Here is a 24735-nt window from a genome sequence, read left to right on the forward strand (position 1 = left end):
AAATACACACACACACACACATACACACACACACACAACACACAGAAACATGGCCCAATCAAAGGAACAAACAAAAACCCCCAAAACTGAAACTGATTTAAAAAAAAAAAGTCAGATCTATGAACTGCCCGACAAAGAATTTAAAGTAATTAGTGAGAACACAGAGAAACAACTTAATGAAGAGAATACTATGAATAATTGTATACCAACAAGTTGGATAACCTAGAGGAAATGGATAAATCCCTAGAAATGTACTAAAACTGAATCATGAAGAAGCAGAAAATCTGAACAATTCAACAATGGGTAAGATTTAAATAGTATTAAAAAACCTCCTAACAAAGAAAAGCCCAGGACCAGACGAATTCATTGGAGAATTCTACTTGATATTTAAATAAAAATTAACACTAATTCTTCTGAAAATCTTCCAAAAATCTGAAGAGGATGGAACACTTCTAAGTTCTTTGAGACCAGCATTACCCTGATACCAAAGAGAGATAAAGACATTACAAGAAAAGAAGACTATAGACTAGTATTCCTGATGAATATTAAAACAAAAATTTTCAACAAAATACTAACAAACTGAATTCAACGGCACATTAGAAAGCTTATGCATGATGACAAAGTGGATTTATTTCTGGAATAGATGACTGGTTAGCATAGGAAAATCACCAATGTACTACACCACATTAATAGAATGAAAGACAAAAACCACATGATTATCTTAACTGATGGAGAAAAACCATTTGACAAAATTCCACACCCTTTTATGATAAAAATAGTCAACAAACTAGGAATAGAAGGAAACTACCTCAACATAATAAAGGTCACTTATGAAAAGCCCACAGCTAACAGCACAATCAATGGTAAAAAACTGAAAGCTTTTCCTCTGAGGTCAAGAACAAGACAAGGACGCCTGCTCTCACCACTTCTATTCAACATAGTATTGGAAATCCTAGTCAAACCAGTTAGACAAAAAAAAGAAATAAAGACATCTAAGTTGGGAAAAAAAAAAGAGAAGTAAAATTATCTCTGTTCAGAGAGGACATAATCTTATATGTAGAAAATTGTCAAGACTCCACACATGCAAAAATCTGTTAGACTAATAGATGAATTTGGCTAAGTTTCAGAATAAAAAGTCAATACACAGAAATCAGTTGCATTTTTATACACTAATTAATGATCTGGAAAGGAAATGAAATTAACTAATTTGCAATAGTATCAAAAAGAATAAAATACTCAGAAGAAACCTAATTAAGGAGGTTAAAGACTTGTACACAGAAAAGTACAAAATATTGCTGAAAGAAATTAAAGAAGACATCGATACATGAAGAGTCATCCCGTGTTCATGGATTGGAAGACTTAACATTGTTAACATGTGCATACTAGAACTACCATATGATCCAGCAATTCCACTCCTGGGTATATATATTTTAAAAAAATGAAAACACTAATTTGAAAAGATACATGCACTCCAGTGTTTATAGCATCATTAATTACAGTTGCCAAGGTATGGAATTAAACTTTACAGTTGCCAAGATATGGAATTAACCTAAGTGTACATCAGTAGATGAATGGATAAAGAAGATGTGGTGTATATATACAATGAAATACTACTCAGACATAAAAAGAATGAAATTTTGCCATTTGCAACAACATGAATGGACTTGGAAGGTATTATGCTGAGTGAAATAAGTCAGAGAAAGACAAATACTGTATGATATCACTTATAAGTGGAATCTAGAAAATATAATGAACTAGTGAATACAACAAAAAAGAAACAGACTCATAGAGAACAAACTAGTGGTTACTAGTAGTGAGAGGGAAGGCAAGAGGGGCAAGGTAGGGGTAGGGGATTAAGAGGTACAAACCACTATGTAAAAAATAAACAAGCTACAAGGATATATTGTACAACACAGGGAATATAGCCAATATTTTATAACTATACATGGAGTATAACCTTTAAAAATTGTGAATCACTGTGTTGTACACCTGAAACATACAAAAATTTTTTTGTTGTTTTTTTTTGTTTTTCTGCAGTATGCGGGCCTCTCACTGTTGTGGCCTCTCCCACTGTGGAGCACAGGCTCCGGACGCGCAGGCTCAGCGGCCATGGCTCACGGGCCCAGCTGCTCCGCGGCATGTGGGACCTTCCCGGACCGGAGCACAAACCCATGTCCCCCACATCAGCAGGCGGACTCTCAACAACTGAGCCACCAGGGAAGCCCTGAAACATACAAAATTTTATGTCAGCTATACCTCAATTTAAAAAAAAATGTGTATACTATCCACAGTGATGTTCAACACAATCCCTATCAAAATCCCAATGGCATTTTTTTTCAGAAATAGAAAAAAAGTCATTCTAAAAGTCACATGGAATCTCTAAGTAACCTCAAATAAACAATTCTGTAAAAGAAGAACAAAGTTGGAGGACTCAACTTCCTGATTTCAAAACATATTACAAAGTGACAGTAACCAAAACAGTGTAGTAGTGGCATAAAAACAAATAAACCAATGAAATAGAATAAAGAGCCCAGAAATAAACCTCCAGGTTTATGACCATTGGATCTTCAACAGCAGTGCCAAGACAACTCAATGGGCAAAAGACCATTTCTTCAACAAAGGATGTTGGGAAAACTAGATGTTTACATGCCAGATAATGAAGTTGACCCTTATCTTACATTATATACAACAATTAACTCAAAATGGATTAAAAACCTATAAGAAAGTAATACCTATAACTAAAAAACTCCTAGAAGAAAACATACAGGAAAAGCTTCATGACTTGGTAATACTTTCTTTTATATAATACCAGAAACACAGAAAACAAAAGTGTAAATTGATGAATGGGACAGCATCAAACTTAAAAAATTTTGTGCATCAAAGAACACAATCAACAGAGTAAAAAGGTAACCTACAAAATGGGAGAAAATATTTGCAAATCATATGATAAGGGGTTAATATCCAACATATATAAAGAACTTCTATGACTCATCAACAAAAATCAAAAAGCCTGATTAAAAAATGAGCAAAGGATTTGAATAGATATTTCTCCAAATTGATATCCAAATGGTCAACAAACATATTAAAAGATGATCATCATCACTAACCATCTGAGAAAAGCAAATCAAAACCACAATGTGATATCAGCTCACACATGTTAAGATGATTAATATTTTAAAAATTACAGAAAGTAACAAGTGTTGGCAAGATGTGGAGAACTTGGAACCCTTGTATCTTGTTGGTTGGATAGCAAAATGGTGCAACCACTATGGTAGTGGTATGGTATTTTTAAACATAGTTTCTTAAAGTTTAAAAATAGAACTATTAAATGATCCAGTAATCCAACTTCTAGGAATATATTCAAAAGAATTGAAAACAGGGTCTCAAAGAAATATACTCATGTTCATAACAACACTATTCACAATAGCCAAGAGTTGAAGCAATCCAAATGTCTATCAACAGATAAATGGTTAAAGAAAATGTGGTATATACATGCAATGGAATATTATTCATCCTTAAAGCAGAAGGAAATTCTGTCACATATTGCAATATTAATGAATCTTGAGGCTACTATGTTATGTGAAATAAGTCAGTTATAAAAAGACAGTATATTAATCCACTTATAAGAGGTATCTAAAGTAATAAAATTCACAGGAACAGAAAGTAGACTACTGGCTGGAGGGAGGGAGAAAAGGGAGTTACTTAATGGGTATAGAGTTTCAGATTGGCAAGATGAAAAAATTCTGGAGCTCTGTCTTACAACTATAAGAATATAGTTAATACTGTTTAACTGTATGTTAAAAATTATTAAGAAGGTAAATTTTACATTATGTGCTTTTACCACAATAGAAAAAAGAAAAAAATACAAAAGAAAACTTTCATAGCTGATGGAAAACTAGCGTTCAGTAATGATAGATAAGGGAAAGGAGGGTATATTGTCTAAAAATATTCGAGACGTAAGGGCAGTGTTTTCGATAGGATCTCTTCCCTCTCCCCTACCAGAGGATAGGAAATAGTCAATTGTTGGAGGAATGCAATGGGACAATGGAGATGGGAGATGGAGTAAAAGCCTCTAAGGGTTAAAATGTACAGCAGGGTCACTGCATTTATGTCCTAGATTGACACATTAATCTGTGTGCACCATGAACTAGCTTATTCAGATATGGAATCATAAACAAAATGATTCCTGCTAAATTTAAACAATTAAACAATACTTAACGCCTTCTAAGAAAATTTTTAAATATTAGAAAATTAGATGTGGTTTTAGAGAAGATAGATAAATTCTAACCACTGGAGAATTCATCATGTAGCTATAGATTATCACTTTGCATGACCCGCTCACTCATTAACATCTAGCTGTACTGCTTAAGTATCAAATTTTGGTTTAAGTCTCAGTACTTCATTGTAAAATCAAATACATTTTATCCCTACTTCTTCTGTGTTCCTGCAGATCTGGCACACAAAACATATTTGTAATTTATTTGCAATGTGGTAATATCAACTTTTGTCGGTTTTTTGGGTTTTTTTTTTTTTGCGGTACGCGGGCCTCTCACTGCTGTGGCCTCTCCTGTTGCGGAGCACAGGCTCCGGACACGCAGGCTCAGTGGCCATGGCTCATGGGCCTAGCCGCTCCGCAGCATGTGGGATCTTCCCGGACCAGGGCACGAACCCGTGTCCCCTGCATCGGCAGGCGGACTCTCAACCCCTGTGCCACCAGGGAAGCCCAACTTTTGTCTGTTTTGCTATTAAAGGGAAATTTTCCCTTGAATCATGACTGTTTTCTCATGCCAGAGAATAATTGTAACAGAGAAGAATAAACCTGACTTCATATTGGATCTATTCCTTTAGCTCTCACCGTTATGTCCTGTTGCCTGTGCTTAGTCGTGCTGGCTCTGCACCTTTGAAAAAGAATGTTGCCTGAAGTATACAGAATATCCCTTTCTCAAGGCTCTGCCTCCCAGGCTTGACCTTTAAAGCCATAACATTTTTCATTGGTATAGAGATTAAAAGTTACAAAACAGAAAATAACATTTGTCTTGTTGGAGGTTTATGGGAACATCATGACCAGACCTATGTGGACAGCTGCAAAAACAAAGGATTATCACATTGTCTCTGGGGTCTGGCCAGCACCAACAAGTCTGCAACAAACAGCTACCCCCCTCCCCTTTTTTGTATAAAAGAAGCCTGATATCCAATTTGGGTAAGATGGTTCTTTGAGACGTTAGTCCACCATCTTCTCAGGCTGCTGGTTTTCCAAATAAAGTCACTATTCCTTGCCCCAATACCTTATCTCTCGACTTACTGGCCTGTTGTGCAGCAAGCAGTACAAGCTTGGACTCAGTAACATAATTACATGGATATGTATTGAAGGAATAAATGAATGTGAGATGTATTCTATGCTTCACATTTGCAGTGGGGAGCAGATCATACTGCAAAAATTGAAGACTTCTGAACACCAACTGAACCTACTGATTAACACCAGACCAAATACAAACTCTTCCAAAGAGTAAATGTACTTTCTCTAGCTTGTTCCATAATGGATTATACCAATATTCAGAACATTTTCAACATTTTGATGAGAAAAAGATACTGCACAGAAATTTTTTGTGTTTAAGGTTCAGAAATTTCCACTGCAAACAAAATTAGGTCAGTTGACTTTATGCACAGGAAATACTTACCACAAATATCTCCCTAGAGACATTTAAGTATTTACATCTATGGTCAATAAGTGTGTCGGCTAGCAGAATGCCAATTTAGCATTTGCCTGAAGTTCAGTCACTAAAATGTGTATCAATAGTGTTAAAACTAACTTTTATAATCTAAGAATTGCATTTATTTTTAGAGTACACAGTTCTCCTATTGTTTCTGTGTTGTTAAATACAGAGCATGTAAATGGAAGATAAGGCAGCTGCTAGAAGTTAAATTCTCAAAGTCCTTTTATAAAGTGATATGATCACCTTCTCACGAGGTTACTCATACAGTCATTCAGTCTGTGTTCATAAAACATCTACTAGGTTACACTCCATATTATTTGTTGGGAGGGTTTTGTAAGTAAAATTCAAATATAAAGTACATATACACAATACAAACTTAGCAACAAAAAATGTAAAGTACAATCTAGGTCTTCAGAAAATAATAAAAGGGTGGGGTGAATTTCCAGCTAATATCGTGTGGCTGCTGTGTTGGGGATGGTGGTAAAAATAAGAGAATTTATCTAAAGTGGAAAAACAAAAGTCTTACAGCTAGAGGCCAAGAGACTTGGGTTTTGAGCATCATGCAATGTCAAAAATTACATAAAACAATTCTCTGTGTTATCAATAAATATTTATAGTGAATGCATAAAAAGAATGCATGTAAGGTATCTGTACCAATCTCAGATTAGATGTTACTTCTGGGAGAGAAGAAAGGAGAAAAATGGCGTTAGTTGTATCTGTGAATTTTATTTGTTTATTTTTTAACTTGATATGAAGAAACTATGGGCAAAATTGTCAATATATGTTATATGTGAGTCACATTGTTTTGAATCACTTTATCTGATTTTTTTCATTTTAAGTCTCAAATATGCTCTTGGCCATAATTTTATTTTCAATATCTTTAGTCATTTTGGTTACATGAATTTCATGATCAGCAATTTTTATTTTATACAAACATCAACTTCAACTAATGTGATTTTATCCCATTTATTTTAGTTGTATAACATATTACCCATTATTTTATCTCCTTATGTGTGTGTGTTAGACTTAACTTTTGCTATATGATCTATATTTTCTTTGTGTACTATATAGGTGTGCATTCTTCTTTTGGAAATTTGAAAGTTTTATAATCTTATTAAGGTCTTTAGTGGTAACTATTTATTTACTTATTTACATTTTGGATGAACATTTACATTGTTTTTATTCTGAGTGAGGTTGAGTATCTGTTCAATGCTTTAGAGCCATTTGTAGATCATTCTGGTAAATTTTCTGCTTTTGTCGTTTGACTATTTTTATATTGAATTTTAGAGGAGTTCTTAATGAATTTAGTCCAAATGTATTTCTAAGAGTTTTTTGGTATGTACTCAAAACTGTTGAGTGTTATTACTCAAGCTCATACGGCACCTTTCTCCCAATTTATAACCTTTACATCAGGAATCAGCAAATATAGAACAGTGGATTAAATCTATCCTGTTACCTGCTTTTTTGTAGTCTGCAAACCAAAACATATTTTTAAAATTTTAAATTTTTAATTGTTGAAAAAATCAAAAAAGTACCTTGTGATATAAGAAATCTAAATGCAATTCAAACTTATATGCAATTCAAACTTAAATGTTTGCAAATAAAGTTTTTTTGTTAGAGTTTAATTGAGGTAACACTGGTTTATAACGTTATATATGTTTCACATGTACATTATATTTTGACTTCTATATATATTAACAGTGTGCTCACCACCAAAAGTTTAGTTTCCATCCATCACCATACAGTTGACTCACTTTACCCATTTTGCCCTCCCCCTCCACACCCCTTTACCTCTGGTAACTATTATTCTGCTCTCTGTATCCATGTGTTTGTCTTGTTTGGTTTGGTTTGTTCACTTATTTTTATATTCTACATATGAATGAAACCATATGGTATTTGTCTTTCTCTGTTCGACTTATTTCACTTGGTTTAATACCCTCAAGGTTCATCCATGTCATCGCAAATGGCAAGGTTTCATCTTTTTTATGGCTGAGTAATATTCCATTTTGTCTGTGTGTGTGTGTGTGTGTGTGTGTGTGTGTGTGTGTGTACCATATCTTTAACCATTCATCTATCGTTGGGCAGTTAGGTTGTTTCCATACCTTGGCTATTGTAAATAATGTTGCAATGAACGTAGGAGTACATATATCTTTTTGAATTAGTGTTTTAGTATTCTTTGGATAAATATCCTGAAATGGATTAGTTGTATCATATGGTAGTTCTATTCTTAATTTTTAAAGAAATCTCCATACTGTTATCCATAAAGATTAAATCAATTTACCTTTTCACCAACAGGGTATGAGCGTTTCCTTTTCTCCACATCCCTGCCAGCATTTGTTATTTCTGCCTTTTTGGTAATAGCCATCCTAATGATTGTGAGATGATATCACACTGTGGTTTTGATTTGCATATTCCTAATAATGAGTGATGTTGAACATCTTTTCATGTACCTATTGGTCATCTATATGTCTTCTTGGGAAAAATGTCCATTCAGTTCCTCTGCCCATTTTTTAATTGGGTTGTTTGTTTTTTTGTTGTTGAGTTGTATGAATTCTTTATATATTTTGGATATTAACCATGCATCAGATATAACATCTGCAAATGTCTTCAATTCAGTAGGTTTTCTTTTTTTTTTTTAATTTTTGTGGATGGTTTCCTTTGATGTTCAGAAGCATTTTAGTTTGATGTAGTCCCAATTGTTTAGTTTTTCTTTTGTTTCCCTTGCTTGAGAAGACCTATCCAGAAAGATATTGCTAAAAGTGATGCCAAAGAACATACTGCCTATGTTTCTTCTATGGTTTTATGTTTTTGAGTCTTACATTCAAGTCTTTAATTAATTTTTAGTTGATTTTTGTGTATGGTGTAAGATAAGGTCTAGTTTCATTCTTTTGCATGTGGCTGTCCAATTTTCCCAACACCATTTATTGAGGAGACTATCCTTTTCCATTGTATGTTCTTTGCTTCTTTATTGTAAATTAATTATCCATATACCTGTGGATTTATTTCTGGGTTCTCAATTCTGTTCCATTGGTCTGTGAGTCTGTTCTTCTGCCAATACTATGCTGTTTTGATTACTATAGTTTTGTAGTATAATTTGAAATCAGGTCATGTGTTGCCTAAAGGTTTGTTCTGTTTTCTTTCCATGAGCATGCTATATCTTTCCATTTCTTTGTGTCTTCTTCAATTTCTTTCAACAATGTCACAGTTTTTTTTCTTTTCTTTTTCTTTTTCTTTTTTTTTTTTGACCATGCAGCACGACCTGTGGGATCTTAGTTCCCTGACCAGGGATTGAACTCGGGCCCTCGGAAGTGAGAGTGTGGAGTCCTAACCACTGGACCACCAGGGAATTCCCAATGTCACAGTTTTCAATGTACAGGTATTTTACCTCCTTGGTTAAATTTCTTCCTAGGTATTTTATTTTTTGTTGCAATTGTAAATGGGATTGTTTTCTCTTTCCACTTCATTGTTAAGTATAGAAACACAACAGATTTTTGCATATTGATTTTGTACACTGCAACTTTACTGTAGGCATTTATTATTTCTAATAGTTTTTAGGTAGATTCTTTAGGGTTTTCTATCTATAAAATATTTCTTCCACTAATAGTGACAGTTTTACTTCTTTCCTTATCAGTTTGGATGACTTTTTTTTTTTTTGCGGTATTCGGCCCTCTCACCACCGCGGCCTCTCCCGTTGCGGAGCACAGGCTCCGGACGCGCAGGCCCAGCGGCCATGGCTCACGGGCCCAGCCGCTCCACGGCATGCGGGATCTTCCCAGACTGGGGCACGAACCCGTGTCCCCTGCGTCGGCAGGCAGACTGTCAACCACTGCGCCACCAGGGAAGCCCAGTTTGGATGACTTTTATTTCTTTTTCTTGCCTAATTTCTCTACCTAGGGCTTCCAATATGATGTTAATTAAAAGTGGTGAGACTGGACATGCTTGTCTTATTCCTAATCTTAGAGAGATAACTTTCAGTTTTTCACTGTTGAGTATGATGTTAGCTGTGGGTTTGTCATATATGGCCTATATTATGTTGAGTTATATTTCTTCTATACCCATCTTATTGTTAGTTTTCATCATATATGGGTGTCAAATAATTTTCATTGATCTTTTCTATTGTTTTTCTAGTCTCTATTTCATTTATTTCTGCTCTTATTTGTTATTTCCTTTTTTTCTGCTAACCTTGGGCTTAGTTTGTCTTTCTTTTTCTAGCTCCTTGAGCTTTGAAGTTGGGTTGTTTGTTTGAGATCTTTCTTCTGTCTTAATACATGCATTTATCACTAAAATGTCTCTCTAAGAACAGTTTTTGCAGCATCCCATTGATTTTTGTGTGTTGTTTCCATTTTCATTTTTTCAAGATACTTTAAAATTTCCCCTTTGAGTTCTTTTCTCATTCATTGTTTGTTTGGGAGTGTTGTTTAACTCCCAAATGTTTGTAATTTTTCCAGCTTTCCTCATGTTGTTGACTTCTCTTTTCACACTCTTGTTGTTGGAAAAGAAACTTGGTATGATTTCAGTCTTTTTAAATTTGCTAAGACTTGTTTGGTGACCTGTCATATGATCTGTCCTGGAGAATGTTCCATGTGCATTTGAGAAGAATGTGTATTCTGCTGCTTTTGCATGGAATGCTCTGTAAGTGTCTGTTAGGTCCGTTTGGTCTAAAGTATTGTTCAAGTTCAGCTTTTCCCTGTTGATTCAGCAATCTGTCCATTGCTGAAAGTGGGGTTTGAAGTCCCCTACTATTATTGTATTGCCCCTGTTTCTCCCTTCAGATCTGGTATTTGCTTAATATATTAAGTGCTATTGATGTTTTCTACTGCATTCTTCTTTTTATTCATTGAAATCTTCAGGTTCAGAATTTCTGTTTGATTTTGTGGTTTCTACCTCTTTGTTAAATTTCTCATTTTGTTCATATATTGTTTTTCTGATTTCACTGAATTTCCTTTCTGTGCTTTCTTGTAGCTCACTGAATTTCTTCAAAACAGCTATTTTGAATTTTTTATCTGGTAAATAATAAATCTCTGTGTCTTTGACTTTTATTATTGAAGGATTACTATGACTTTTGCTGATGTCATGTGTCTTTGATTCTTTTTTTTTAATAAGAAAATAAGAGTTATTAGCTTGTGTTCTGAAGATGCAAGCCAAAATCTGTTAAATGTTATAAAACAAGTTTAAAGATTCCCAAAGGAGACATAAGCTTTTATTCTTTTAAATTGTTCAGTATACATCCTTACATGAAAAAAAGAGAAACTTCTATAATTGTGCAGTATCCATAATCTACTCATAAACACCCAATATAATTTACAAAAATAATGCTTTTGAAACAAATAACCAAATCTTACTTAAGATACTCAACAGTAAATCTCTAATAAAAACTCTCAGCTTAATTAAGTGGCTATATCACCAAGGAACTCTTTCCATTACCAAATTATACCCAATTCTACAATTTGCCCTCTATATTAAATAATAATCTTAAACAAGGAGAATCATAGGACATTGAAAAAACAAAACAAAACAGAACAAAAATCCTCTGTGAAATATCTTAACATGTTAATGCTGCATTTGGAGATATAATCATCTATCTTGAACTATGACGAGTAAACTAACACCTTCTAAATGTCTTTACACTTCTTAAAATCAAAGGCATAATTCACAATTAAGTATTTTTCCAAATTTGCAACTCACTGTTTCAGGCAGAGTTGCATTGATTAGGCTGGTAGAAGTACTGTTTTTTTGCATGGACTGGTTCCTTGGCCACAACCAGACATAAAGATCTAATGGTTTGTTCTAACAATGCAGTTGCTTGCTGTTGGGAAATGTCCTGACCCAGTGGTAAGTATGTGATTAATAGCCAATATTTGGTCATTTTCCTTCAACCTTTGATCCCTGCCAGCTATACTCCCTGGCTGCACTTCCTTCACGAAGATATCAGCTTCTCCCAGATTTTGACCTCTGAGCATCACCACACTGAATCCAAGGCCTCCAGTTGAGGGCTGTTCTATATCTATATATTCAATTTGCTGGCCCTGAGCCATCTGTTGCATGATTGAGTTAATATCATCATTTCCCGACTTTGGGGTCCAAGGAAATAACCCAGACACAGTCAAGTTATTAGAGGACCTTTGGGCATTCCCATTAGTAATGGCACCATCCATGATCATCAGTAAGTCTTTCCTAGAAAAATCAAAGTTGGCTGAACAAGCTGAGGGTATATGGCTGAGCTGCCCCTTCAGTTGCTTGATGGACTGTTGAAGTGTGCGTATCTGGATGAAGAGAGGACTGGCGTTTTATAAAACATAGATAGCTTCTCATTCTGCAAAGTGTCACCCTTCTCCTGTAATTTCATTTTCAAGCGATCAAGAACTTGTAGGACCTGCAGTTTACCTGTAGCAGGATTTTCAGGCACCTTGAATTACTGTCTTCAATCACTTTTAAAGAAACCTGGTCGGGCGGAGGCACCGGTGAGAGGGCAGGTGGGCGGGTTCAGCGTAGTCCTCCCTCCTGTCTTTGATTCTATGTTCCTCGGAGGTTTGCATTAGTGTTTTCACATTTGAAGTAGCAGTCACCCTCTCCAATCTTTGCTAGCTGCCTTCAAGTGAGAGATACTTTTGGTTGGTCCTGCTTATATGCTGAGGCTTTCTTCCATCTTGTATGGACACACTTCCTGCACACTTCCTGCTCCCTCTTTTGGCAGAATTCTTAAGCTTCTATGCCTTCTCTCCACCTTACAACACACCAGGCTGACTGTTGGTAACCTCCTTTTTCTCTTCTAGAAGCTGGTGCTGTAGCTCAAGATTGTGGTTTCTCACTTGTGTTCAGACCATGCCCTATTTTCTGTGCGTCCTCTCTGTCTATACAAGCTTGCTTCCAACACCGCCCTCAGGAACACACCCAAAGAGCGAAGCACAGAGTGGGAGAAGGTGTAGGTTTGGCACTTGGGGCATTGAGGGCGCCCACAGGCAGTTGGGGGCATCCTCAAGTGAAGACCCACCCTGGGTGGGTCTCCTGCTCGAGTCTAGACCACAGTCAGTAGGCATCTCTTTAATGCCCTCTGATATTCTTATCTGCCTCTTTCTTTCATACTCTGTAGTCGAGAGCCATCACGGCTGGGGAATCCCGGTGTTCACTCACCGCTGTCTCTTTTCCCCTTGGGAGGGATTCTCAGCCTCCTTCTTATCTAAGCTGTGCCACCTTGAGGGAGGGGTGATGCTTGTAAAATTCCTCTTACCCGTTTCAGTGGGTTTTTTTTGTTGTTGTTTGTTTTTTTGCTCCTACGGAGTTCTAGAACTTCTTTAGAAACCTGAACATCTATAAAGGCTCTCTTGTCCAGATGTATCTGTGCAAGCCAGCATTTTGCAGAGGTTGGAGCCTGTTCCACAGTTTTATTGGGGTATATCTGCCTGTTACCCAATGCAGAGGTACTCTTCCTGAGTACCTTGGTGTGTGGTGATGCGTACCACAGCTCCCACAGAGGCACTTTTGCTCACGGATAGATGCCAAATTTTAGAAGTTAAAGAGGGGACAGAGATCACGGGTGTCTTATGGAACCAAAATATTACTCTGTAAGTTTTATAATTTAAATTAATATTCTTAATTTTTATATTTGTTGGTTGATCAAAAGTCTATCAAATGAATTCCTGCTTTTGTCAGAGGAAGAACTTAGCCACATTTATATTTCTTATATTTGCATCCCTTTTGGGGGGGTAATAATAATTTCAACTGTGGTTTAACCTCAGGTCTATATTTCATCATATACAGTGTAATATTAATTATGTGTTTACTTAAACTTCAGTATTAAGTAGAGTCATTAGCCCCAGTGGAGAATCTATAGTTCCAGTCATTTTGTACAATGTCTTCACATTTTTTGAGATTCTTATTTCCAACTATCCATTGGTTGTCTGGATTTCTTTGTTAAGTAGTTTATTTTCAGAAAGAGTCTATATATGTTGCATTCAGTAAGTTCCTAATGTCAGGTTTTGATTTTACATTTGCATGAGAACAGGAGGGTGTAAGAGCTCGGCTCATTTGCTGTGTTCCTCAGACAAGGTAGACATTATTCTTTTATTTTCAGTCATTGATGGGGCTGTGACAAAGTCTAAGGTGAGCAGGATACTTTTTCTTTATACCTAAAAATAAGGGACATCACCAGGATGTGCTTTTTTTCTATTAATGCTCAGACTTAGTTGTCCTCTTATTTGGGTAGAGTTATCTTCTATTAATGCATAACTTTTTTTCTGTGGTGTTCTAGTCTTCAGAAATACTGATTTTAGACTTTTCAGATCTCATTCCTTCTTTCGTAACAATCACCTTTTAAAGTGCTTTTACTTGTTTGGCAGAGTCAATTCTACTTCATGACGTTTCTACAGAATATCAGAAGGCATTCCTTTGTTTCTGATAAGGAAACACCTTTCACCTTCCTTTTCTGTGCTGAGAGATGCCAGCTCATTTTTTTTTTTTTAATAAATGTATTTATTTATTTGGCTGTGTTGGGTCTTCGTTTCTGTGCGAGGGCTTTCTCTAGTTGTGGCAAGCGGGGGCTACTCTTCATCGCGGTGCGTGGGCCTCTCACTGTCGTGGCCTCTCTTGTTGCGGAGCACAGGCTCCAGACGCGCAGGCTCAGTAGTTGTGGCTCACGGGCCTAGTTGCTCTGCGGCATGTGGGATCCTCCCAGATCAGGGCTTGAACCCGTGTTCCCTGCATTGGCAGGCAGATTCTCAACCACTGCGCCACCAGGGAAGTCCTGCCAGCTCATTTTTCATCTCTGTATTATGTCTTATCCTTTTAATTTCATCTGTTATAAGCATTTTTTCAGTCTAAGTTGTCCATGATTTCTTAAAGAATGAAGAAGTATTTTTATGAAATTATCTTATTTTTCCCGAAACATTTATTCAAATACAAATTCTTGATCTGCTTTTGGATTCTTTTTATCCTAATTGTGGTGGGGATGGCAGTAAGATGGTGCAAAGGGAGCATCTATGCATAGGTCCCCTGTAAATTATTTCTGGAAATTTGCTGTGTGTGGGGGAAGCTCTCTAAGCCAGTCATTTGTTCAAAGATAGTTTTGGAAGTGATGGGTATAGTAATATGGATGGGTCAGGAATTTTCAGTTTTACACCAGGTATAATATGAAACTGTCAAAGGATTTTGAGGAATAGGTAAACTCTATATGCACACGTGAAGAACAGTGCAAGTAGAATCTGGGTGGAATACAAAAGAAGAGATTATATAAATAAATGTAATAGCATTTTCAAATAATTGATAAGAAGAATCATTTGTCTGCTCTAAACACCCGTGTAGAATGCTTTAATATCAGCTGATTGTCAGAAAATATTTTTCCGATGGTATTTAAACGGACTCCACCTTCAGATCCCTGAGTGAATTTTTAAAATACATAATATATCATTTATGAGAAAAATATTTTAAGCACGAACAATAATAATACTCTAATTCAGAAATTTCAGCAGTCTAGCTCAGTATTATCTACGTTTAATCCTCTCCTAACCTCACTCTACGTTTTCCCTGTATTTGTTGACACATGTTTGATGGTTTTATTGGCTTTACTACTGTTTCAAAAATTACATCCAAAATTTCACAGCTTAAAACAACAAGCATTTATTATATCACAGCATCTGTGGCTCAGGAACCTGGGTGCAACTTAGCTGGACACTCTGATGTAAGGGTTCTCAATCACGGTGCCGGCCAGGGATGCAGTCATTTCAAGGCTTAACTGGAGGAAAATCTGCTTCCAACCTCACTCACACGGCTGTTAGTTGGCCTCAGGCCCCTGATGGTTGTTGGCTGTAGACAGCAGTTGTTTCACACATGGACCTCTTCATAAAGTTACAGGAAATAGAGTAACAGAGTTCACACAAGACAGGATTCACAGTTCTTTTGGTAACTTAATCTCAAAAGTGGCATGTATTCATTTTGCTGCATTATATTCATCAGAAATTAGTTACTAGGACCAGCACAGACTCAAGTAGAGTGAATTACACAAAGGCATGAACATAAGGATGCAGGATCATTGGGGGCCCCTAGAGGCTGTCTAGTGCAATTCACTCTTGACGTGCAATAATTCACCTCTCTCCTACATGCAAAGTACATTCACCCTCCCAAGATTCCCAAGCATCTAATCCCACTAAAACATTAGCTCAAAGTGCAGAATCTTATCAAATAAATCAGATTCATAAGTGGATGTTCCTTTGGATGTAGTTCTCTGAGCACATTTTCTGTAGAAATGTAGATCAGAGAAACTAAAGAGACAAGCTATTTGCTCCCTACACACTCCACATACAAGGGTGCGATATAGAATAAGAACTATAGACATTCTTGTTGAAAAAGGGATCAAGTGGTAGGCACACAGGAGTGACTGGTCCATAGCAATTCTAATATCCAGCCAGACAAACACCTGAAGCTCTTTGATTATGTTTCAAGATGTGGGAATAATGCTCTGTGTCTCTCAGCTCCACCCTCTGTGTTCTTTGTTCACCTGCTATGTCACCCTTCTTTTATCACAAAAGGTAGCACATATTTGTAGCTGAGAAATGTTCTCAGCCTACTTCACCAGAGTAGAAATTTGGGGGTCCACCTTTATTGTCAAGAGGCAATAAAATACCTCTTTCATTTTATATTGTCTCTGACCTTTCGATCCAAATTGGCAGGGTTTCTGCTGATATGATTCTCTCAAAAACCTTGTGCATCTCCTGTGACTTTCATTAGGGCAATTGCCACTAAACAACAACAACAACTCAAACCTTTTTCTAACTTGGACCCCTGCTGACACACTGAGGGACAATGCTGTAAGCATCCTGTTGCTTGGTTCGGAATATCTGTGGGTTATAGCCTTAAGCTCATTGAAGGACCTTTAGCGTGACTATAGTTCTCTCGGCATTAGTTTCCATTTTTCTGAAATCTAAACAATAGTTTTTACAGTAATAGCCTAGGCTTCATTGTTAGACCACAGTACTCCTGGTATTACCATTGACTTGGTCTTTGTGAAGAAACTATTTGTTCATGTTACCATCCGGTGCCCTATGGAGAGGCTGGGAGTTTTAAAATCCATAAAGCCCTGGCTCCATTTTGTTTAAAACATGCCCTCCTCCATTTCTGTCTCTCTTCTCTCATTTCACTCAAAACAGCAAGAAGGAATGAGATTGTGCCTTCAACATTTTGCTTGGAAATCCCCTTAGCTCGATCGACCCATTCAATTTAGGAGATTTTCTGCTTTCCACATAACTGCAGATAACAGGATTGCTAAACTTTCTGACAGTATTTAACAAGAATCTTCTTTCCCCCAGTTTCCAATAACATGTTCTTCACTTTCTTTTAAACCCTCATTAACAGCATCCCCAAAATCCGGATTTCTATTAAAAATCTGTTCAAGGGAATCTGGACATTCTCTACTACGTTCCTCAAAATCCTTCCCGTTTCTGTTCATTCCCAGTTCTCAAACCACTCCCACATTTTTAGGTCTTTGTTATGGCAACACATCCTGCTGCATACCAAAATATGTGTAAATTACCAACTGCCGCCTCACCAATTACCCCAACCACAGCATAACAAAACAAACATTTAGCGTCTCAGTCTCTATGGCTCAGGAATCTGGGCACAGAGTTATTAGGTGCCTCCGGTTCTTTTATAAGTCTGCAATCCAGGTGTTGACCGGGGTTAGTGATCTCAAGGTTGGCTGGAAAAGGATTTGCTGCCCAGCTCACTCATCTGGAAGTCGGGAGCCGTCAGGCGGCCAGAAACATCAATTCCTTGCCAGTGGGACACTCCATACAGCTATTCACAACATGGCATCTTGCGGTCCCTAGAGTAAGGGCTCCTACAGTGTTATGGGTTGAATTGTGTCCCCCTAAAAGATATGTTGAATTCCTAACCCCCACCACCTCAGAATATAATCTCATTCAGGAATGGGAGCATTGTAGATATAATTCATTAAGACAAGGTCATCCTGGAGTAGGCTGGGCCCTTAATCCAAAATGACTGGTATCCATATAAGAAGAGGGAAAACTGGACACTGACACAGACACAGAGAGAAGAACACCATGTGAGGAATTACACTGGTACAGGCCAAGGAATGCCAAGGATTCCTGGTGATACCAGAAGTTAAGAGAAAGGCAGGGAACAGACTATCCATGATAGACTTCAATAGAGCATCATCTTCCTGACAACTTGATCTCAGAATTTTAACCTCCATAACCGTGTGAAAATAAATTTCTGCTGCCACCCAGTTTGTGGTAATTTATTATGGCAGGCCTAGGGGGAAAATAAAAAGAGAAAAAGAAAAAACAATAAAAACAACAAGAAACCCAGCAATCCCACTCCTGGGCATATACCCAGAGAAAACCATAATTCAAAAAGATACACGCGCCCCAATGTTCATTGCAACACTATTTACAATAGGCAGGAGGTGGAAACAACCTAAATGTCCATCGACAGAGGAATGGATAAGAAGATGTGGTACATATATACAATGGAATATCACTCAGCCATAAAAAGGAACGAAATAGTGCCATTTACAGAGACATGGATGGACCTAGAGACTTATACAGAGTGAAGTCAGAAAGAGAAACACAAATATCGTATAATATCACTTATATGTGGAATCTAGAAAAATGGTACAGATGAACTTATTTGCAAAGCAGAAATAGAGACACAGATGTAGAGAACAAACTTATGGGTACTAAGGGGAGAAGGGGGGCGTGGGATGACTTGGGAGATTGGGATTGACATATGTACACTACTATGTATAAAACAGATAACTAATGAGAACCTACTGTACAGCACAGGGAACCCTACTCAGTGCTCTGTGGTGACCTAAAGGGAAGGAAATCTTAAAAAGAGGAGACATATGTATACGTATAACTGATTCACTTTGCTGTACAGCAGAAACTAACACATTGTAAAGCAAATATAATCCAACAAAAATTAATTAAAAAAAAAAAACAAGAAAAAAAACATAGTCATCTAACCTAATCTCAGAAGTGACATTCAAGATTTTTGCCCACAGCTTCTGGCTGGTGAAAAGCTCACTCTATGGTAGTCCTAATATGTGTTGCTTACACTCTGTGTTACAGCCACTATAAAATAAATAATAAATAACACATATAAAGTATGTATATAGCATTCTTTAGTCATTCAAAAATCATTGAAAAAAGTGTTATTATTTATTTTAAGTAATTGGTGAAGTAGGAAGAAAAATCATTATTCCTTATGTCGGAGTTTTGACCTGGAAGGGATTCTTATTTTTAGTTTTGCACAGGAAACACTAAGCTTTATCACAGTGTATAAGGCCTGATCTGCTCAGTCAACAACTTGGTTTTTGTCTGTATGATGTAAAGGTAGGTGGTTAAGTGGACTTGTTACCTTGGCCACTAAAATTCCTACCTTCTCCTGTGACCTGCTCTCTGCAGACATTGTCTTATTGTTAAAAGTTAAAATGAGGAATATTAAAAATTTAAAGAGTTTATTTGAGCAAAAATTGATTCAAACTGGGCAGCATCCAATCTAGCAGACAGAAAGGAGCTCCAAGGCGCTGTACAAAATGAAAAACTTTCAGACAGAGGGGAATAGCATCAAGGAAATTATACCAGGCAAAGAAAGTGGGCTAGTTAATGCAAAGTTACTTTCCTTTAGGTGATGACAAGATTACATAGCTATTGCTGGTCAGGTAATTCTTGATCAACTGGTGTAAGATTCCATTTCTGGGGGAACCAAAACTATAGTTAAGCCTCAGTTTGGTGAATTGGTTGCTAGTGACTTAGCACAAGTGACTGCGTTTTGGGTTCGTCTTGTTTTTAACACCATGAACACCATTCCAAGAACCCCTAATTCCCTCCACCTACTCCTGAAGTGCATTTCCCTTTATTCACCTCCCAGATACACCAGAGGCAGGAGGGAAGTACCCAGAGCATGTAGCCATCCCTTTCCAAATCAAGGAAGTCACTTCCCGGGTCTCCCTAAGTCACTTTCAAAGCCACTAAGTTGTTCCTCTCCCCTTTCCACAAGGGCAGGCTCAGAAGAAGTGGAGTTTTAGGAAGAATAATTCCTTGGGCTTTGAAGAAGTCTGAGTAGAAATTCTGAAATCTGTCCCAGGTGAGTGGTCTGCCTCCCTTCTTTTTTTTTTTTTTTCCTGTACGCGGGCCTCTCACTGTTGTGGCCTCTCCCGTTGCGGGCGCACAGGCTCAGCGGCCATGGCTCACGGGCCCAGCCGCTCCGCGGCATGTGGGATCTTCCCAGACCGGGGCACGAACCCATGTCCCCTGTATCGGCAGGCGGATTCTCAACCACTGCGCCACCAGGGAAGCCCACTGCCTCCCTTCTTGAACCTGAGTTTTGCAAAATAAGGGTGGGGGAGGGGTGGATGTGATGATACCTGAAAACAAGATCTGCTTGCTCCTGGGGGCTGGTCCCCTCTTTATGTTGTGTGGCACCCTCTTCTTTACCCGAAGCAAACTTCCCCTGATCACCTCCACAGCCTCCTGCTCTGGGAGGGGATTCTTCTAAGGACTTCACGAACCTGCTCCTTTTACTGACCTGGCAGTGAGTGTTTCTGCCTGCACAGATGCCAGGGCTGGAAGTTGTTGGATGTCCCATCACCAGCAGCAGAGGCCTTGCCTGGGAGATTGTTAAAAATACAGGACCTCAGGTCCTACCTCGGACCCAGTGAATTCAAATCTGCAGTTAACAGGATCTCCAGATGATTCTCAGGCACCATAGCAAAGTGTTTAAACCACGGCTGTAAATGACACAGCCAGAATCAGTTATTTCGAGGATTTTATTCCAAAGCCCCCCTTGGTGTGTGTGTGTGTCTGTGTGTGTGTGCATGTGCACAGGCTGTGGGAGTGGGAAAGGGAAGGAGGTGGACACTGGCGCTGCTCATTAAGAGTTTGCGTTTGATGTTTGTCCACACCTCTGAGGGTATTTGTACATAAAGAAATGGAGTAGTGATCGCTAGAGTGCAACTTGTGTAGCTGCTCCAAAAACCCAAGGGTTTTTTTGGTTTGCGTTTGTTTTGTTTTGTTTTGTTGTTTGTTTGTTTGTTTGCTTTACCTGAGTTCATTTACTAAGAGTTCATACCAGGGGGCGCTGCAGGCCTTTCTTTTTTTTTGTCCTTAAAACTTCTGTATAGTGAAGTCAGAAAGCTCAAATTATTGGTAAATGCTTCAATCCACATTATTTCATTTGATACATCAATACCTGCATTTCCCAGGTATTGGGTCTTTGGACTTTATGGATGAGTAAAGAGCAAGACTGACCATCTGTTTCCAATCTCCAAAACCCAGGCTCCTTTTGCAGCCTACCGCACCACTTGTTGCTCTTATGATAACTTCAATATGAAGTTATACAGAGAAAGAACTAAAATAAAATTTTGCCCAAGGCTGGGTAAGTAGTCTGTCTAAATTCAAGTAGATGAAAACAATATTTATTGTGTTGCTTTGCTAAGAGTCTTTTAATTGTTTGCAACACAAAATGCAACCCATATTGCAAATTCATATAAAATATTCTGTTAGGTCTTCTGCTAGAAATTTAAAGGGTATCACGGTACCTCTGAACAAGATTGATGCATGTATATGATGACCTGGACAGCCCTGATATTTCCCTAAACTTGTATAAACTTTAGACAAGTGTCTACCTAACTATAGATCCCTCACTTCCCTTTTCTTAGAGCATTTACCTTAGAAAACTTGCAATTGTACAATTGTAAATTCTTTCTTTCGGCCTGTTTGAGAGGTAAATCTCATAGCCTCTTGCCTGGGTCTTTGGGAAAGACCCAAGAACGTCTTTCCCAAAGACTTGGGAGCCATCTCTTTGAAATATAATCATCAAGAGAGACAGTTTCCCTTTTACCCCAGTCTCAGTTGGAGAATAGGAGTCTGGTTTCCATAAAACATAAAAGAGCTATATATATATATCTTTTGTTTTTTCCTGTAATGATAAAGTTTTGTTTGCTTTTTCAAGTGCAATAATCTGGATGGTCAGGACACTATTGTTACCTCTAATTAGGTACCTTCAAGAAAAGGAAGTCAATTTTCTTTGCTTATGAAGATAATCTGTTCATTCTTCTCCTGACCTTCTCCTTCATGTTCTCTGTTGTCAGGGAACAGCCATGTTGGTGCTCCTTCTGCTGCTGTTTTTTTTGTTTACCCCACAGGTAATTCTGATACACTGCTTTGTAAGCTGGGCCTGTGTTGTAAAATAAACATTTTTAAAATTATATTTACCCTTCAGCAAGTGTAGATGGATGGGTAAAAATTCTCTTTCAAAAGTTACTATGGTCATAGCCAAGCAAAAATACAGATTTCAGCCTCAATCTTTTTCTCTTGATGGGTTAGTGCTTTAATTTGTTTAGCAGTGTCTCCAGCAGTTTCTAAAGTGCCTTTTTCAGGGACTTCCCTCGTGGTGCAGTGGTTAAGAATCTGCCTGCCGATGCAGGGGACACGGGTTCGATCCCTGGTCCAGGAAGATCCCACATGCCATGGAGCAACTAAACCCATGTGCCACAACTACTGAGCCCATGCACTGCAACCACTGAAGCCCGTGAACCTAGAGCCCATGCTCCACAACAAGAGAAGCCACTGCAATGAGAAGCCCACGCACCGCAACGAAGAGTAGCCCCCCCTGCTTGCTGCAACTAGAGAAAGCCTGCACTCAGCAATGAAGATCCAATGCAGCCAAAAATAAATAACTTTAAAAAGTAAAAAAATAAAGTGCCTTTTTCTGATTTTCGTTTAAAGAATTGTGGCAGCAAATGATCTTTGACCCTTAGCTTATGTCACGTGTACAGAGCACACTCACTGGAGCTCTGTACATGTAACATGTATAACTTTCAGTTCTAGGTTAAGGATGAGTGGGTTCTTAGGTCACTGTGCTAAAAACAGTTATAATGTTGACTAAAAGTCACCTGCTTTTAAAAATTAACAGACTTCATTTTAGCTTTATGAGAAAAAAAGCAGTTTAGGTCTGCAGAAAATTTTAGCAGAAAATACAGAGTTCCCGTATGCGTTTCTTCCTCTTATGCATCTTCCCCTATTTTTAACACCTTCCATTATTGTGTTACACTGGTTACAGCTGATGAACAAATTTCACTACATTATTATTAACTGAAGTCCATAGTCTAAATGAGGGTTCACTCTTTGTGTTCTATATGCTATGGATTTTGAAAAATGTATAATGACATGAATCTGAAAGGGACACAGTCAAGGGACAAAGTCGGTAATTAAATAGTTAACCCCACTAGGGGATTGTAAGTAAGAAAAGTATGGGAGACCCCTGTAAGTTAACGATCACTTAAGAAAGCAGGTTTGCTTAACCACAAAATGAAGCAGGCTTGTGTATCAACAAAGCCATGCAACCGAAGCATGAGACGTGCCCCAAAACAATAAAACAATGGTGGCGTGAGACCCACATCCTGCTCAGTGAGCTCAGTAAGTTAATGACCCCTAGGACATGCTCTCTGCACATAAAAAACAATAATTTATGGAAAGGTGACATTGCATTGCAAAGTGAAAGACCCTCATGGTACTGAGACCTGAAATAATTTTTCCATAGTGCCATGACAGTCCTGGATTAACCACGTAGGGACAAGAAAACTCCCCAGCTGGACCTGGAGGAGGAGCTGATGATGGAAGCTTGACATCTACTCAACAATGAGGAAGGGCTTCCCTGGTGGCGCAGTGGTTGAGAGTCCGCCTGCCGATGCAGGGGACGCGGGTTCGTGCCCCAGTCCGGGAGGATCCCACGTGCCGCGGAGCGGCTGGGCCCGTGAGCCATGGCCGCTGCGCCTGCGCTTCCGGAACCTGTGCTCCGCAACGGGAGAAGCCACAACAGTGAGAGGCCTGCGTACCACAAAAAAAAAAAAAAAATGCAGTTATGGTATTGTTTTGAGAACATGTTCCTAAACTCCTTTCCACCTGGACCAATCTCACTGTGGACAGATCCTCAGCTTTGAGATCTGATCACCCCAAGGAAGTCCGAGAAAGTGTGATGGAGACAGGTGATGCTATATTTAAGATCATTTAAAAATCAAAATGGAGTAACTATGGTTCACACATCCAGAATGGAGCCAGGTGGCCATCGGTGGATGTGGTTTCAGATGCATTCTTGCATCACTGAGGACTTGAACTTTCGGAACTGTATCTAATTTAAGAACACCACCAGCCATTTTCACGATATTTGCAAGCAGCTGCCGGCTGCAGACACTGTTTCCAAGTGCCCCCCTCCCTGCCCTGCAACTGTATAACCATTTTGAACCCCAACACATTCTTGTTTAAACAAGCACCCTTATTTCTTGCCAGCTCCAATCCGAATTCTTGACAATTTATGTAACCTTGCAGTTTTTTGCCTCTGTGAGCTTTCCCCATTTTGTAGTCCTGGAACGCATGCAACTCAATGCTTTTTGATCTGTGCCTCCTGAGACCTGAGCTCCTAACCACACATCAACACTTTTCGGGTGTGTGTGTGTGTGTGTGTGGTCACAAGCAGGGTTTTCTGTTCTCAAAAGTCTTGGTTAACACAGGTTAGACAGCCTCGTCCCCACCTCTGGTAGGCCAGCGTGGCAACCAGCCTGTGGCCTGCTGCAGACTTTCCCCTGCTTTGCCAGGAAGGGACCCGGTTTGGGAGACAGCCTGAGCAGCGGGCAGTCTTCTTTGATCCACTGTTAACCCACCAGGACCCCATCAGGCGCTCCGCAAGTTTCAGTGTCCTCAGGTGACTTTGGAAAGGAACCAAAGACCCCTAACCTGAAGGCATCCTGTTTACAACGGTTCTGACTTTCTCTTTTGCCTCGAAGCCCTGGCAAATGAAAAACAGGAAGCAAAACTGGGTTAAAAAAAGCTGGGTGTGACATCCGGCCGTGGGATATCTACTGCCCTCTGGTCTACTGCCAGTGCCTGCTTCCTGGCCTGCCCCAGGCGGTGGCAGAAGGTTGAGGCCTGGAAGCCAGAGACCATCCAGGAGGGGCTGCGGATGGGGAGGGATGTGGGCGCAGACCCCGAAGCTGGAGCCCCCTGGAGAG

The 24735-nt window shown here is 38.6% G+C and overlaps 1 long non-coding RNA gene across 3 annotated transcripts; it reads left to right on the top strand.

The window, feature by feature from the left end:
* The first annotated feature begins 12784 nt into the window (after positions 1–12784).
* On the top strand, positions 12785–23390 carry LOC113612882 (uncharacterized). 3 transcript variants are annotated; one of them, XR_003430007.1, is made up of 3 exons: positions 12785–13276; positions 19728–19814; positions 23271–23390. It is a non-coding gene; the product is annotated as an uncharacterized LOC113612882 (long non-coding RNA). The 3 variants fall into 3 exon arrangements; XR_003430008.1 differs by lacking the exon at positions 23271–23390 and adding an exon at positions 22155–22204; XR_003430006.1 differs by lacking the exon at positions 23271–23390 and adding an exon at positions 21820–22141.
* The last annotated feature ends 1345 nt before the right edge of the window (positions 23391–24735 follow it).

Source organism: Aethalodelphis obliquidens, unplaced genomic scaffold, assembly GCF_003676395.1.
Source record: "Aethalodelphis obliquidens isolate GAN/ISIS:26980383/991018 unplaced genomic scaffold, ASM367639v1 scaffold83, whole genome shotgun sequence".
Lineage (NCBI taxonomy): Eukaryota > Metazoa > Chordata > Mammalia > Artiodactyla > Delphinidae > Aethalodelphis > Aethalodelphis obliquidens.